Consider the following 16,172-nt stretch of genomic DNA (forward strand, 5'->3'; position numbering starts at 1 on the left):
AACTGGAGTATAAAATACAAGCAGACAGGGAGGATGGGTAGCTCAGTGGTTTGAGCATTGGCCTGCTAAACCCAGGGTTGTGAGTTCAATCCCTGAGGGGGCCACTTAGGGATCTGGGGCAAAATCAGTACCTGAACCTGCTAGTGAAGGCAGGGGGCTGGACTCAATGGACCTTTTGGGGTCCCTTCCAGTTCTATGAGATAGGTATATCTCCATATTATTATATAAATACTGGTCTTATAAGAGCAACCAACAGAATTATGTATTTTTAAAGTATTAAAAAAAATAGTGGCATCGGATCCAGTAAAACAAACTTTTATTATGGGGGGGGGGGGGGGGGGGAGGGGAAACCCAGCTCCAGTCCTCCAATACAGGAACAGCCCATACTTTAAAGTTGTTGGGATAATCATTGCTGCAGTATTTCAGTATGGTACTTCAAATTTCCAGTACTTGATGTACAAAATCTTAATAAAACTCTGTACAATGAAACAAGAATATTTTGGTGATTATGGTGGATTATATTTAGTTTTTCTTTAAACAAACAATCTTGGTCACATCATTTTCAGCCAGAAAATTTCAGGGACCCACATGCTAGAATAAACCCAGAATACAAAATGAACATCAGACTCTATATATAACCCTAATAATGTTAGTTTTCAAGTGAAACAAAAAACATAATAAAGCAATGTTTTGAAAGACAGAAGTCTCCCAGCATCAAGTTATATAAATGTATATGTATTATAATATCAGAAACAAATCATCTCTCTACCACCCACCTACCACTGAGGACAGAAATACAGAGCAAGAAAAATGGTTTCTTTTGTTTTTCCCTCTCCTTGCCTGACAGTTAACGAGAAACAGTACAAAACATGGAAGTCTTGGGAATTCAAAACTGTAAACAACCCAATAAGAAGCCTTATTTTTGGTTTCACGTGCTGGCCACCACTTCCTGCAGCGCCCATTGGCTGGGAACGGCAAACCGCAGCCACTGGGAGCTGCGGGTGGCTGTGCCTGCGGACGGTCAATATAAACAAACTGTCTCACGGCCCGCCAGTGGATTACCCTGACGGGGTGCGTGCGGCTCACGGGCAGCCAGTTGCCCACAACTGCTCTATAATGTTTAATAAAATTGGTTGGAAAACTTTTCAAGATTTCATTGGTAATATACACACCCTAACACTTATTTTATGTAGCTCAAGTAAGCCACATTGTCTATTCATTCTTTAGGAGCCTACATTCAATATACTTTCAAGAGTAAAACAAGCTATGATTAATTGTAAGTAGTAGTCTTGCCCCATTGAGGCGATATATAGTTTGCAAAATGCCAAATTGGATATAGCTACTGACGGTCAAGTATCGAAGAAACATCTTCAGACTCCAACTTAGCATTTTTAACTGAAAGCACATTATTGTTCCTCTGGGAACCATGACTATAAATTTTACATTTGACTTCTGTGTTTAAACCCCTTCTCACAATTTAATGTGATTTGGCATAAGGTGTTACAATCAGGTGGTGTTTTCACAGAGACATGATATTTAATCAGATATTCAGTTTAACACAGTGTGCACTTATTATTTAGTACTCACCCTGCGGTAGCACCCACAGTATGCTAGGCTGTCTCTACACATAAAAAAGAGTCCCGGGACTCAAGAACACACAATCGAAACAATAGACAACAATCCAGCCAATGGCAGGAGTTGATGCTTGGTATAAACCGTGCCAACTACTTCAGTCCCTGTACTCTCTCTTCTCCGCATCCTCTCCTCAGGCATGCCAACTAACCTGCTCTGTCACTGTTAACACAACGTGCACTCCTTCCAAGCAGCCCAACCTGGATTCAGGTTTAGTATGAGAGAAGATGGTAGCCAGTAGCAAGATGCCCTTGTTAATGCAAGTATCTAAAAGGTTAGGGGCCCACATGGTCTGACCTGCCCTTTGCAGTCACTGGATGCTCTTTCATCTTGGATCCCTTTTCCTTCCCTGATCCTGAAGGCATGTATTACAGGCATAGACCATGCATCTTTTTTGAGCTCCATAACTTAGTTTAACCATGGCAAAAATCCATGCACTGCACCCTAGTAGGGAGGGTATACAGTGACCAATATGGCGGTATAGCTCCATAAGAAAGCTGCATGTAAGTGCACGTGAGTGAACTGCATCCCTACATACTAGATGAGTGTGTGTTGTGGATAGAAACAGGCTGGCACAGAAAACAACATTGGGGGTGAGGCAGGGTGGTGATTGCTGGTGGAAGAGGCCAGCAACACAACCCTCAACATGGACCAAGTGGCTAGGAACCCTGACAAAGGAGGTATGATGTGATCGTGGCTGTTAGTTCAGTTGGAAGAGTGCCTGCATTGCAGGCCTGCATCCTGCCCATAGTGTTGCCCCATTGTCACTGTAACGAAGTGGGGGATTTTTTTATTTTTTTTGTGGTTTTCCAATGTTTGCATGCAGAGGGAGTGGGACTCAGGGTCCCTGGGTGTTACTGGTTTAACGAGGTGAGGGGGAGTTTGCTGTTACAGAGGACTGGAGAGGGAACTTGGGACCCCAGCTGATGGCCTGGAGGGGGGACACCCCTATCCGGAGACCCAGTTCAGGAGTTGCAACCGGTTCTGGCCAGTGGGAGGACAATGGGCTGCGAAGAGAGGACCCCATGACCTAACCAGCCAGTTCCAGCCAGAAGAGGGCGGAGAGGAGAGGAGGCCCAGACGACCCCGTTTACCTGGAAAGAAGACAATGGACAGAGGTGGGGCCTGAAGCCCAGGTGACATCAGATGCCCAGCTGGGAAGCAGGGGGGCTCTGGGCTGGAGAGGGGGAGCAGGCAGAGCCCACCTGGATGCAGGGGAGACTGGGATGTGCTGTGCTGAGGGAGGCCAGGCCTGAGGGTCAGAGTTTCCTGTGCTGTGTTCAACGCTCAATAAACCCTCCTGTTTTACGCTGGCTGAGAGTCACTCCGGTCTAGAGAACAGGGTTGCATCAACCCCCGGGGGGGGTGGAGGCCCTGGAGGTCCAGAGTGAGTGGACTCCCTGAGGAGGCCCACGGCGAGAGACAGACCTGCTACGGCTCAGAGAGGTGCGGGGCTCCAGAAGATGGAGGGCCCTGACCCCGAGAGAGAGAGGACCCCCGAGAAGGGCTGTCTCACTGAAAGGGGTTCCCCCCACGGACCGCACGGGGCCAAGAGTGGGCACGATCTGTGAGCCCGTGACAGTCCACTCTTTGGTCTCTGTGCAAAGCTTGGTTTTTGTCAGGGTGAGGTGAATTTCACCCACAATATGATTTAACAACAATTTAAATAACTTATTTCTATATATACTTTCTCTAAATATGTCCAAGCTACTAGTACTTGTTGGGGACTAAAACTGGAGGTTAGTTTATAGCTTTAAAATATGCTTGAGTGGTCCAAGTGTAAAATAAACTTCTGAATACTATCTGAAATATGTAAGATATCATTCACCTGCCATTCACCTGCTCCAATAGCTTAGCAAGAGCAATCCAATTTTTAACACAGCTTTTTACAAAAAACAAAAAATTTCATTTGGGCGGCTCAATTAAGTTTTCATCGGAGAACAAACTATTCAAGAAATGTAAGAATACGTGGAAACAGGCTTATAATTAAAGTGCTTCATCAACCATAATTACAGCATTGCTTTAATACAGGAAAGCATAGGGGTTCCCCCCCCATTCTAGCTGTAGCAATGTTTATAAAACTGCTTTAATACAAACAGTTCCTTTTTCCAGTACTTTTTCCACTCAGAAGTTCTTCCCATGAATACGAGATCAGACTGCTTATATCGATGGTACAGCATTCAAGCCTAAAAAACCACTGCCTTCATATTTACCAGGAAAAAAGCGTTTCAGCCAGTTCAGCATGCAACAAAGTCACTGTATGTTTCCTATACATCGTAAAGAATTTCTTTTGGATTCTACAGGGATTGTGCTGCAAAAATCTCCTTTCCGTTCAAATTTCCAATTTTGGTATTAGTTAATAATTTTCACCATCAATAAAACATTTCGTTCATTTGCAAAATAGAAATCCATCTCATTTTTGGAAACAGCAAGCGGGCTAAGCCCAGAGACTAACTTAATTGCTGTAGCACACTCTTTTTTCTAATGAATAGCTCAATCTACTTGAAAAGCTAACAGCAGTAGAATGTGTTTTTCAGTCCATTATTCTTCTCTTCAGTAAGGAAGCTATAAGCAGGTTCAAATATCAGTGTACCAGGCCATGAAGTCTTACTGTGGGAAACCTAAATCCAACAGGCAGGCACATTCAGCCATGACGGAGATCTATCATCACTTGCTAGAAACATTATATAGTCAGGAAACAGCAAAACATAACAAAAACGGATACTTCACCTTACCAGAATGAGCTAGAAGATATTGAAAAATTACAAAGCTACATGCAATGTTTATAATGAAAAGTATCCACCTACTGAATATACCAGACACTTATTATTATTCAATTATTTCAACTTTGAGGTATCTGGCACTTTATTGTAGCAAAACAGATACTAATAGGTAATTTGGTATCATCTAATAGAAAGATATAGATAATGCAACTATGCAGTTATCTGATTAGTAACATAGAGCCTTTTATTGGGCTCATTTGCTTCTGCCATCAAGTCCACATCCATTAATCAGCAGAGAATTATAGTATAAAATAATGTTTCTCTCTGGAAAAACCAGGGAGGCTCTTTCTTTTCTTGGTAAGGTTACTTGAAAGCCAAAGCTTTCATTCTTTGGGCTTACTTCCAATATCAGATTCACAGAAATATGTGGAATAATTTATTCAGCAGAGGGCTGACAGTGAACTTCACATTAAACACCCATTCTTGAAAAAGCAAGTGAGCCAAATGTCTAACATCCCCCTTAATCAGGACACTGTTTCACCAAATGCAGGAGGCATCACCTCCTGGCACTCGGTATCTGCATACTGCCTTTTGAAGCTAGTGCAACAGGAGCACCAAATCTTTACTCCATGCCTTTATGGGGATGAACAGTAGACTCTCACTCCCTCAGATTTGTAGACAACACTGAATTGTCCAGGCTATGTGTGTTTTCACTGGAAAACTGAGAAATCCAAAATGCAGCACTTGGGAACATTATATCAATTTGTACTAAATCTGTTAGTCTCTAAGGTGCCACAAGTACTCCTGTTCTTTTTGCGGATACAGACTAACACGGCTGCTACTCTGAATTCTGAGGGCTGTGTGTCTAGCAACTGCAGATTACGATTTCCCAGCTGGAGAATACAGTATATAACAAGACATTAAAAGTATTATATACTATTTGATAGAAGTTACTAATAAGCAACTTTTAAATGATCCTTCTGACTTTCAGAGCAGCATCTATGCAAAACACATTTTAACAGTTATAAAAGGGAACTGCATAGTTTCATTGTATGCAGTTTACCGCCCAGGGAAGTGAAAGGCCTGCTATAGTCTGGAGTTTGGGGTTGTTTACTTTTTTGGACTGTGGCATTTTACAACAAAAAGACTAAAATTATGACATAACTTTCACTGCACCAAGACACAAGCCACAGGCCTCAAAATACCACAAAATTAGCTACAAAGTTTTGCAGTGCTTATTGGTCATGCTACACTACATGTAGTTTGAGAATGCAACTTTCAAAGACAGGATACAACTGTTCCATGTTGTGGACTACCACTTACAGATTCTCTGATGGACCACTTCCCCTCCCAGTTGCAATCACAGAACGTCTCCATGGCAATTTCAATAATTGCTTACATGGAAAAATAGCAAGGAAAGTATTCATGCACGTTAAGTGTTTATATTTTCCATTTAGAAAAGTTATTTTTACTGTCTTTTTCATTTCAGCTCCCCATGGTGCCGGAGCATCATTCTTTCTCATCTACTCTGTTTCTTTAAGGCCTAGTAAGTTTTACCAGAATACTATGTATGTTAGGAGTGTGAAATGAAATGAAATAAATCACATCTCAAACCAGTATAGCTAATCTGGAAAAAGCCGCAGTGTAGATAGAGTGATACCAGCCAAGAAGTCCTTTCACACGTATACATACTCGGTTCAAGGAACTGGTTTAGACTATACTGGCAATAGAGTTCTTTTGCCAGTATAAGCTGCATCTCCAACAGGGAAATTGCCAGTATACCTCTACAGGCTAACCATTTCTAGCAACAGCAAGGTGTAATTTGGAAACCAGAAGGAAGAGAGCCAGTATCATGTTGCCAGCCCGGTTTCTGAAGACCACCAGCAATATTCTGTTTGCCACAGTTTAGGAATGAGACAAGCTTTTGAATTTACACAGCACTCTTCTTCAATTCTGGGAAGTGTACTCAGAGCGTCACAGCTGTAGCACAGCAGCTCTGGTGTTGTAGTTTAGACACTTACTACAGTGATGGAAGGAGTTTTTCCAGTTGCTGTAGTAAATTCAGCCCCTCAGCACAGGGCATCTGCCATCCTAGCAGTGTCTACAATGGGGCTTAGGATGGCTTAACTAAACTACATTTCAGTTATAGGCCAGGCCTTAGGCAAATTAAGCCTTTTATGTTCACACATTGTCTGCAAGCAGCTTATAATTTTCTCTTATAATTTGCAAGCCTACTTCTAGCATTTGATGTGAACTGTGTTATCTGGTGTTGGACATACAGATCAGGCTCCAATATTTGTCCCATGACTGGAGCTGCCAAATTCTTAGAATGAGATTATCATCAGCACAAATATTGGTATTTGAGGATTCACTGTTTGCTGTAAACATTTTCATACATACATATATATATATATATATGTGTGTGTGTGTGTGTTTCATATATATATATATGAATGAAACACACACACACACACACACACACACACACACACACACACTTCAAATTCACTGTTTCTGTGAATTTGTTTGCTGAAATATTCAATGAAAGTGAGCACAAAGCATAACTAGCCAATTCCATTGCTTTTTTTAGAGTGCATTGCCAAGGAAAGTTTGGTGGTATTCTTTCACCCAACACTATTGTTGACTGTCATTCTCTTTTATGGAATTCCAGCCAGTTTTCAATCCAGGTGACAGTATTAGTGTTTGAGCTAATTTGAATTAATTTTAGAAGCAGGATTTCATGAGACTATCAGAAGTTTTATTAAACTCAGAACAATTGCCTGCTGCATTCTCTTCATCCATTAATTGTGCAACAAGCAAAGCAAGTCTTTTGTTAGGCAAGACCCATTCTCTAGAAATCCACAATGCTTATTGCTTACAGTCCCATTATCCTCTAGACATTTAATGATTTCTTTAAATTATTTGTTGCATTTTAAGAAGGCTAGATAAAAGCTACACTTAGGTTTCGAGAGTTCAGAGCATTACTTCTTTCTTTTGGTGTAAACTGCCTTTACTTTTCTGGTCTTTAGACATCTCTCCAAGGCTAATTAGTGTAAGTGATACAATAAATTAATTTGCTAATTCCCTTGATTCGCTTGGATGCAGGTCCTGTGGACTAGCTAATCTGTATGTAGATTTCCCAGGTATTCCTTTCCTTTATTTATTTATTTATTAAAAACAGTTCCTATTTTGTAAGGTATAGTTACTTTTCATTAGTTAGTTGTTCAAACTGATTCCATGTATTTTTGTTAGACAGAAGTGTTAGAAGAAAGGAATTCAGTATCTTAGTCATTAATTTAATCTCCCTCATTATTTGTTAATGGCCCCTACTTTCTTCTAGTACTACTTCTCTCTCTAATATATCTGTGAAACTCTACTCTTTGAAACACACACACACACACACACACACACACACACACCTTTTTGCAGTCCCTCATCATGCTTATTTGGCAGCTATGTTTCTTGCTTCTTCAGAAGCACTGTAGCCTGAGGCACCTTAATTATGGTAGTTTGGGGAGATTTCCCAGCTTTTTTCTGCAGTAGAGCAGCGTACATTAAAGCACATTAACTGGAGTTAGCTTTCCAAAACTGCTTTTTTGATAGCTAATAGGCACATTAGTCACTTCCAGGTGCCAAAGTTCTACAGAGTCACTTTAAATCACCCCTTCCCCCCACCAAAACATAATGAATGACCATTTAATCATACCACAACATTTTGGCAGGCATCACCCTTGCAATGTGATTTTGGTATTTAAACCCTGCACTTTATGACAGACATTTTAAAATCCTTCATTGATTTTTTGCTTTCATTGTTATCATGTGATGCAGATGTTAAACAGCTAAGGTATCCCACTTTCTGGTTTGATAAGCACTATGTTTTCATACAGAAACCAAAGCAAGGTGGTTGCCCATTTAGTCACTTGATCTTTCTGAACCTGGCCTTTCCTCTTTTAGAAGATGACCCAAAGGCCAAAATAGAAGTAAGTGTGTGTTTGTGTGTCTCTACAAAACAAAAATTCTGCTTTAAAAGCAATGACTGTGGGAAATACAACCACTGAAGCTGCAAAATGAACTTGATTGTTTGGTGGAGTGGGGGGAGAGCATGAGACATGAAGACAGTATAATTTCATACACCCACATTTAAAAAAACACATTAAGTAGTTTTACAAATAATTATCTAACTATACTTCTGCTATGGTCAAGTAACCATGTTCCACAGGCTAGCTACAAAGAATCTACCATTATTGACTACCATATATGGTTGAAGATTAAGATAGGACACTATGTTTTTGCAATTGAAAGTTCAACAGATATTCAATGGGAGTATATCTTATCTTTTTTATTTTTATTTGTAAAGTATCCATCAGCTAGATATCTAAATGCTGATAAGAATGAGACCATAGTGAAATAGGTGTCTGAAAACTAGACAGACTATAGTTCAAATCAAGTTGAGCTAGCCGGGGTAGATGACAGGTAGCAAGTCTCCATGGATTATTTTTTATATTATACCAAAAACTTTTTTTTTTTTTAAATAAGCAGTAAAGCTATTGAAAACAAGTTGTTTTGATTTTAGCCCACTTTCTAGAGAAAATGGATACAGTGCTTCTTATTTACCAATTTCAACTTAAAAGAAAGTTGTGATTTCATATATTTATTGTTCTGAAATACCAGAATCTGTACAAAATGCCATTTTGTACAGATACTGAAGTTTCATATGACTGTTCACTGAATACTCTTTATGAGAAACACAAGCAACACTATTTTCCAAAATGAGACTCCAAGACTTTCCTTTTCTGACTCCTTCCGAGGAAAGGACAGGTTGACAAGGGGAAAAATAAAAATAAAATCAGCTTGTAGATCTATTTTGATCTAGCATGAAATGATACAAAAGGTCATTCCAGGGCTACTGCCAGTTTCATTCCTGAAAAGCTGGTTAGCAGACATGCATACAAAAAACAAATTCAAAATTTTTTTAAAAAGTGGAATTTATGTTCACCTCAAGATCTGGATGAAATGTTGGTTTTTGTTTTATACAGGCTGGCTCATCCGCCCCTATTTCTCATCTGCCTTAAAATGACCCAGCTTGTCTAAAAGCCATATGCAGGCTGTAGATGACAAACTATTCCAGATCGGAGTATAACCACATTATCCTGCCTACCTTGTTAAAGAGTTTCTCTTCCACAGTGGAAGGGGAAAAGAAGTAACAATTATAAACCCACACCACACAGTAAGCTAATATTTTTTGTTTTAATGAGAAGGGGGAGGGAACACTCAAGTGGGCTTCTAAGAACTAGACTTGGAACACTTCTACATAAAAGCAATGTAACAGGGACATCTGTATTCATTACCTGTACATCTGTTTTCTGTATTCTAGCTATCTCAGGCCTCCCTTAACACACAGAGGGATATTCTATATTCAGACAGACAGCAACACTAAGAAACTAAGCTGTGCTGGTGCCAGAATACTCACTCTCACCCAGCTGCAACCTGGTTTTACTCTGTCTTAACTGAGCCAGACATACACAGGTAGCTGCAGCAGCCCTGACCTGAGGAAGGATTCCTCCCACCCACCCTTTGGTTTCTTTTCTATGTTGATGATGCAAAGAATAAGACTTCTATTTCCCCTCTTCTTCTTGACCTACAGTTTAATAGAGGACAGTAGAGGTCAAGGGGAAGGGAAAAATGTTTTTAAAAGATGAAAATCAGAAGCAATTCTCTGTGGCATTATCATCAGCACAGAGTCGACCCAGGCAAGAGCCCCCAGCTTGCTCAAGTGGAGAGGCTGTTAGGGAGCCAGAACTCTCCACATCTTCTATTCTCGGGTCATTTGTCACAATAAAAGCCTCTGTGCACCTTCAGCAACTGAGCAGCCATGTGGAGGATCAAGACCCAATTAAGGGAATCATGAATGAAAAGCAGGATGGCATCTCTCAGGGAGATAAGAAGCCCCTCTCTTCTTTCTTGGATGCTCCACTAGGACAAAAGAGCCAATTTGAGACCCACATTCCTGGGTACTAAATATAATGTTGGCCCATGCTCTAGGAGGCACTATTAAATCTCCACTCTCTAAAATTAAGAGTTCTAAAGCCCTACAAACGTAGCCCACCCAAAGGAGTCTGGGCGAATAGAAAAAACAACCACCCAAACCCACCAATTTAATAAACTCCTCTTTATGAGCTATTCTTTCTTCTTTGAGGACCACTAGTGAGATTGCTTGCAACTAAGGGTTTGTCTACAGAGGGACAACCTGAAAAATTAATCCAAATTAATTAAAGATGTGAATTTGAAATAGTTAAACTGCATTAACAGCATCCATGCAGGGATGTAATCAGTATTAAAGCAGCTTTAATTCAGTTTAGTTTAATTCATTTTGAAAGTGAATTAATTATACCAAATTAAAGACATTTTAATTCTGAATGAGGATGTTCACAAAGGGATTTAACATGGTTTAAGTAATCCACTTCAAATCCAAAATTTTAGTTAATTCATATTAACTTTCCTGGATGTCCTCATGCAGACAAGTCCTTAAACCATATATCCCCAGCATCTGGGGGTAGAGACAGAGCCTGGATGGCATCATTTGGCAACCTGAATCAGCCTTTCACCTTCCCTGGTCACTATATCAATGGCTTTAGCCAGGATGGGAAGGGATGGTGTCCCTAGCCTCTGTTTGCCAGAAGCTGGGAATGGGCGATAGGGAATGGATCACCTGATGATTACCTGTTCTGTTCATTCCCTCTGGTGCACTTGGCATTGGCCACTGTCAAAAGACAGGATACTAGGCTAGATGGACCTTTGGTCTGACCCAGTATGGCCGTTCTTATAAACAATTGGGGCATGTCACATACACCAATCCCATTCCTACAAAGCAGGGAATTTCCACCATAACCAGAGCCTTGTCTAAGACATATTTATCTAGAATTAAAATCAGAAACACCTCTCTAAAAGCTGAAATTCATTTATACCATCGCTGATGCAGCCAACTCATTTTTAAAAACAACAAAACAATCCACCCAAAGCACACCAACAGCTTAAAAACCAAGGAATTACTGTACAATATTTGTGCAGCCTCACTGCAGTTGCTGCTGTAGTTAAAAATAAAGGAACACAAAGAACGTCGCTCATTTAGATTTCTGAGAAGGCAGAAGTTTAGATCATAACAACACTGGCTGAATCAGTAATCAGAGCCAAAGCTACATGCTGTATATCACAGAGCTGTATTAATCTTTACCCATTTCTAATTTTCATTCTAGTTCACCAGGCGAGATCTCATTTGGCATCCCATAAGTTTTCCCTTCCTGTTTATGCATTTGTGTTTGAAATAACCGGATAAATAAAATTAAGCCAAAAATAAGAATGATTTAGAACCACAGTTCCTTTCAATGATTTTCCCTTCAAAGAATTGGTTAACGTTGGCTCATTTCTGCATCCTTGGATGCATTTTTGTATGTTTAATATTAAAAGTTACAATTCCTTATTAAGCAGTAAACCAGTTAAATATGGTTGCCTTTCTCACTTAACATTTGTGGGATCAGCTGCATTTCAAGCAAGTTCTCCCAAGAAAGGAGAGGGGGGAAAAATTCTCTCATCTATCTATCACTGTTCTTCCAATGGGCTGCTTCCATTCCAAGGCTACTATAATGAGTTTACTGTCCCTGTGGATGGTGATTTACTGATACAGTGGCACAAAGTCAATTTTACTGTAAGATATTTTATCAAGGTTTGATTTAATTTTGGTGTTAAAGGAAGCCTTGACAAAATGCTTATATACCTGAATAAAAATAGTAATTAAAAAAAAGAAGAAAAAAAAAGATCAACTGAAAATGGACTGAAAAAAAATATATATAGAAAAAAGTATTTCTATCTGTTTCTATTGCCTCTAACAAGTTGTTAGAGGACTCTATTGTAGTTACTGCAACTTTAGATACAGATAGTATTTATAAATACCCTCAATATACATAAACTGGAATGAAATATTTTAACGTGTGTATAGCTGTAACTTCACATTTTTGGAGTACTGGGATGATTATTATTACTACTTTAAGAGGAAAAAGAACAGGAGGAATCCTTTGAGGTACCCAGTTTCTATTTTATTTATCCTCATTCTGTGGCCCTATGTCACACTCCAACTGGTGTAGTGGGGTTAGACATGGTGCCCTATGCACCTGCTACAGAATAGTACTTAAAGTCATGTGAGGTGCTCCATCCTCCCATCATCAGATACAAACATCCAGGCTCTTATGTGGCTGTCTGTCTAGCCCAGCTGACACAACACTAACCTAGGACCCAATAGAAGAAAACATCCTTATTCAGGAAGCACACTTAAGCCCTTGCTTAACTTCACACATGTGCTCTAATGCTTTTGTGAATCAGTGCCCTAATGTTCTTATATTAAAAATACGAGATTCTCCACGCATGCAAATTGGTTGGAGAAAAAAAAAAAAAAAGTTTCCTGAAAAGTAGCTTCTTGAGGATTCACTCTGTGTGAACGGGACATCTTCCCATTCTGCATTGTTCTCCTCTGTTTTTCAGTTACTTTTTGAAAAACAAAACGGAGAGACAGTCCCTCTGAATATGTTTCCTGTAATTCTAGGTCATTGTCAAATGCAGGGTCACTCCTGCTTTAACTCAATACAATTTTTTGGTATAAACATATCGGGTGCTGAGGACTTGAGCCTGCTTTCATTGAAGTCAGTGGCAAGACTTCCATCAGCTCCAATGGGATGAGAAGCTGGTTCTTTGTAAGTAAATATGGGCCTGATCCAAAGCCCATTGAAAGTAATGGGAGTTTTTCCTCCTATTTCAATAGGTTTTGAATCAGGCCAGACAGACATACTTGTAAGTTCCCCTGCCCTACAAATATTAGGTACCTGCTATTCTAGGACAACATTTGTTTTTAGCCTGCAGTTTTAGGAATCCTCAGAGTTGGAAGCGTTTTTTAAAAATGAAAATAGAATATTTAGTATTGGTTTCTGGCACTGGTCCCAGGCCAGACCTTCCTTTCTTCAATATAAATATTCTACTAAGTTTTCTGATCATATATTGCCAAGAGAAAGTATAATAAAGCAAGGCAATCACAGAACGAGAGAGTGGTGTTTTAGAAGCGATCTGGAATACAAGGGCAGAAAACATTTTTCATTTAAGAACAGATTTCAGAAGTGCCTGAAGGCTGGAGAAAGTGTTTTAATTAATCATGGTGTGCATTTTATACCATTGCTCCATAGCTAAAACTAAAATTTACTTTTTCCTCCTTACTGAAGCATGGGCTATTTTTCATGGAGCAAAATGGCAAGTTTTAAGGGGCAATATGAAATGTAATTAAACATTTTATGGTCTGTACCTACCAAATATGCTTTAGAAAGATACAATAAATAGTTCAGTTCATATCTTAATGAAACACTTCCATTCACTTCCTACATTGCTGGAGCTTGTTTTTGGAAGTTTTTAATTTCTGTATGGATTGCTCCTGCTGCCAGTCTCCATACAAACCTACCCTTTCATACCTGCTGCAAAAGCTACAGCCACTGCAGCTCATTGGATTGCTACTACCATCATTTCATTAATTGGTACAAAATGTTATGCAGCCACCAATGGACAACAACTGGAAAACAACTTGCCAGGTGAAGAACAAATTTAAGACAACCCCTCCATAGCTGACCCATCCCAATCTAAAATGAAACATCAGTATGTAAGGCTAAAAAAAAAAAAAAAAAAAAAAATTACATCAGTCATAGGTACAAGATGAGAACCCTTCCAAAGGATGGGGCATATGGATGAGATTTATGATTTAGCTCAAATTGCTGAGATTGTATTCACTAGTGCCTCAAACACTCATTGGTGTGCGATAAATATACACAGATTTAGGCTGATGATGAGCTGTAATGCACTAAAACCAGAGCAGGCCTGCAAAACAGTGTTTGCAATTCCTACTCCCACCTAAACAACCTCAAACCAAATTCTGTCCTTTATCCCACTACTTTGCACAGAGACAGCCCCAAATTAGCTGGCTCATTCTAAGGTGTGCGTGCATGTGAGTGAGTGAGTGAGTGAGTGAAAAAAAGGCTCCTATTGCACATGTGGAGCCAAGCTGCTTGTTTAACATCAAGGCTATCTTGACAATGAAAAATGCTAGAAACGCACTTTTAGTTCTTAAGGTGCTGCAGGTGGTGACTCTTAAACCAAAGAGCCTTTACAAGGATGGGGATACAAGTAGCAAGATAGTAAGGAGGCAGAACGAGAGAAAAAAAAGTCTATTTTTCCTTACTGGTCACTATGTCCTGTTAAGTCATGGACTGGCAGATTGCAAAATGGACAGTCTGTTTACTCGTTATTTCCTTTCTGGAATGGACCTCTCCATCAGTCTAACCCAGCCTGCATGGATCTCCCTGGGAATTCAGTTCTTTGGCTAGTGAGAGGAGCATAGCCTATGTACCTCATTACATTGAAAAGCAATATTCAGTTAAAGCTTCACTTATATGCTATCTGCAGACTTCTATATTTCTCTCAGTGTTTGTATCCATTTCTCTACAACATTTTCTTTGCTACAGGACAGCATATAAGGTTTGGGGCGTTCTTTTAAAGCTATTCTTGGAGTGTAGTAACAAAGAAAAGCAATGGTAAAAATACAACTTGACTAGTGAAAAACATTTTTATTTAAAAAAAAATGCTTGATTAACTAAAGATGGCCAATAAAATTGTACCATCTTAGAAAATAATATTCATCATTGGCCAAAAACAGGCAGGAGAGGTTTCAGTTCAAAAAGAAAGCTCTCCCCTCCCCTAGAAATAGCTGGAAGTGTCTGAAAATAGACTCTGATAATGAAAGTGCAAAAATATTGCAATTTATGACAATGAAGGGCACAACTGCTTATGCATACAGTAATCAACTTTTATTGCACACTGGAGCACATACTGTGGATATAGAGGACTTTGATTCTGTCAAGTTAACTAACCTCCCCACTCCCCTGTGATGTATCCGTATGAAAGGGATTTGTCTCTCTGTGATAAAATACACCATGAAGGGATAGCTCAATGCACCCAGCTGAAGGAGTCAAATCCACATTAGCTGTGTGACTGAACTAAGGTGAGACATTGCATCTTCTTGACTAACAAAGGGGAACAAGTTCAGATTCAACATTTAAAGCCATACTGGGCTTCTGTATACCTTGCACAAAAGACACAAGGTATTAGTATGTTGACATATTCCCCAAGTACAGAACTGTGAAGTGACCAAGCTACCTAAAACAACACTACAGTTCTTCAGAAGGAGAGTGGGATTAGTCCATTACAAAAGGGTTGGTTCTGCACAGTGATTTCATTTATTCAATCAAAACAAAAGCCTTGTGGCAAGTTCTAAAAGGAACATGCATTTCTTGAGGAGAAATTCCTTTAGTGGGCAAAAGGGGCTTTTGAAGAGGCCTAAAAGATACCTTAGGCTTAGGCAGGAGCAAAATAAGCTTGTTAAAATTCCAGACAACTTAAGTTGCTTTATCAAAGCTTTCCTGAATGTGTGCGCCCCTTTAAATGGGAGGCTAAATTTTCCACCTCTGATGTTGTATCAACATGCTAAGGTAACAACCAAAGAGTTGAACTGAGTTGAATCTAGTTGAACTGGAATAGAATAAGTTACTAGCTTTCCCAACTGACCCCTTTGTCAAAAACATGATACTGTCTGATTAGCATCTGTCTAACGTTGATGGGTATGACCTGACTAGCTGATCAAGGAGAGAGTGTGAAGTATTCTAGTAGCGAAGGTAAACAAATATTGCTACCCAATGCATCCGACGAAGTGGGCATTCACCCACGAAAGCTTATACT

General features: G+C 39.6%; 1 protein-coding gene across 3 annotated transcripts in view; it reads right to left on the reverse strand.

Annotated features, from left to right (window-relative positions):
• The window catches only part of STK39 (serine/threonine kinase 39), a 164,318-nt gene that overhangs the window by 36,474 nt on the left and 111,672 nt on the right, over positions 1–16,172 (reverse strand). The gene's annotated exons all lie outside the window — the stretch shown is intronic.

The sequence above is a fragment of the Trachemys scripta genome, chromosome 11 (assembly GCF_013100865.1).
Source record: "Trachemys scripta elegans isolate TJP31775 chromosome 11, CAS_Tse_1.0, whole genome shotgun sequence".
In the NCBI taxonomy this organism is placed as follows: domain Eukaryota; kingdom Metazoa; phylum Chordata; order Testudines; family Emydidae; genus Trachemys; species Trachemys scripta.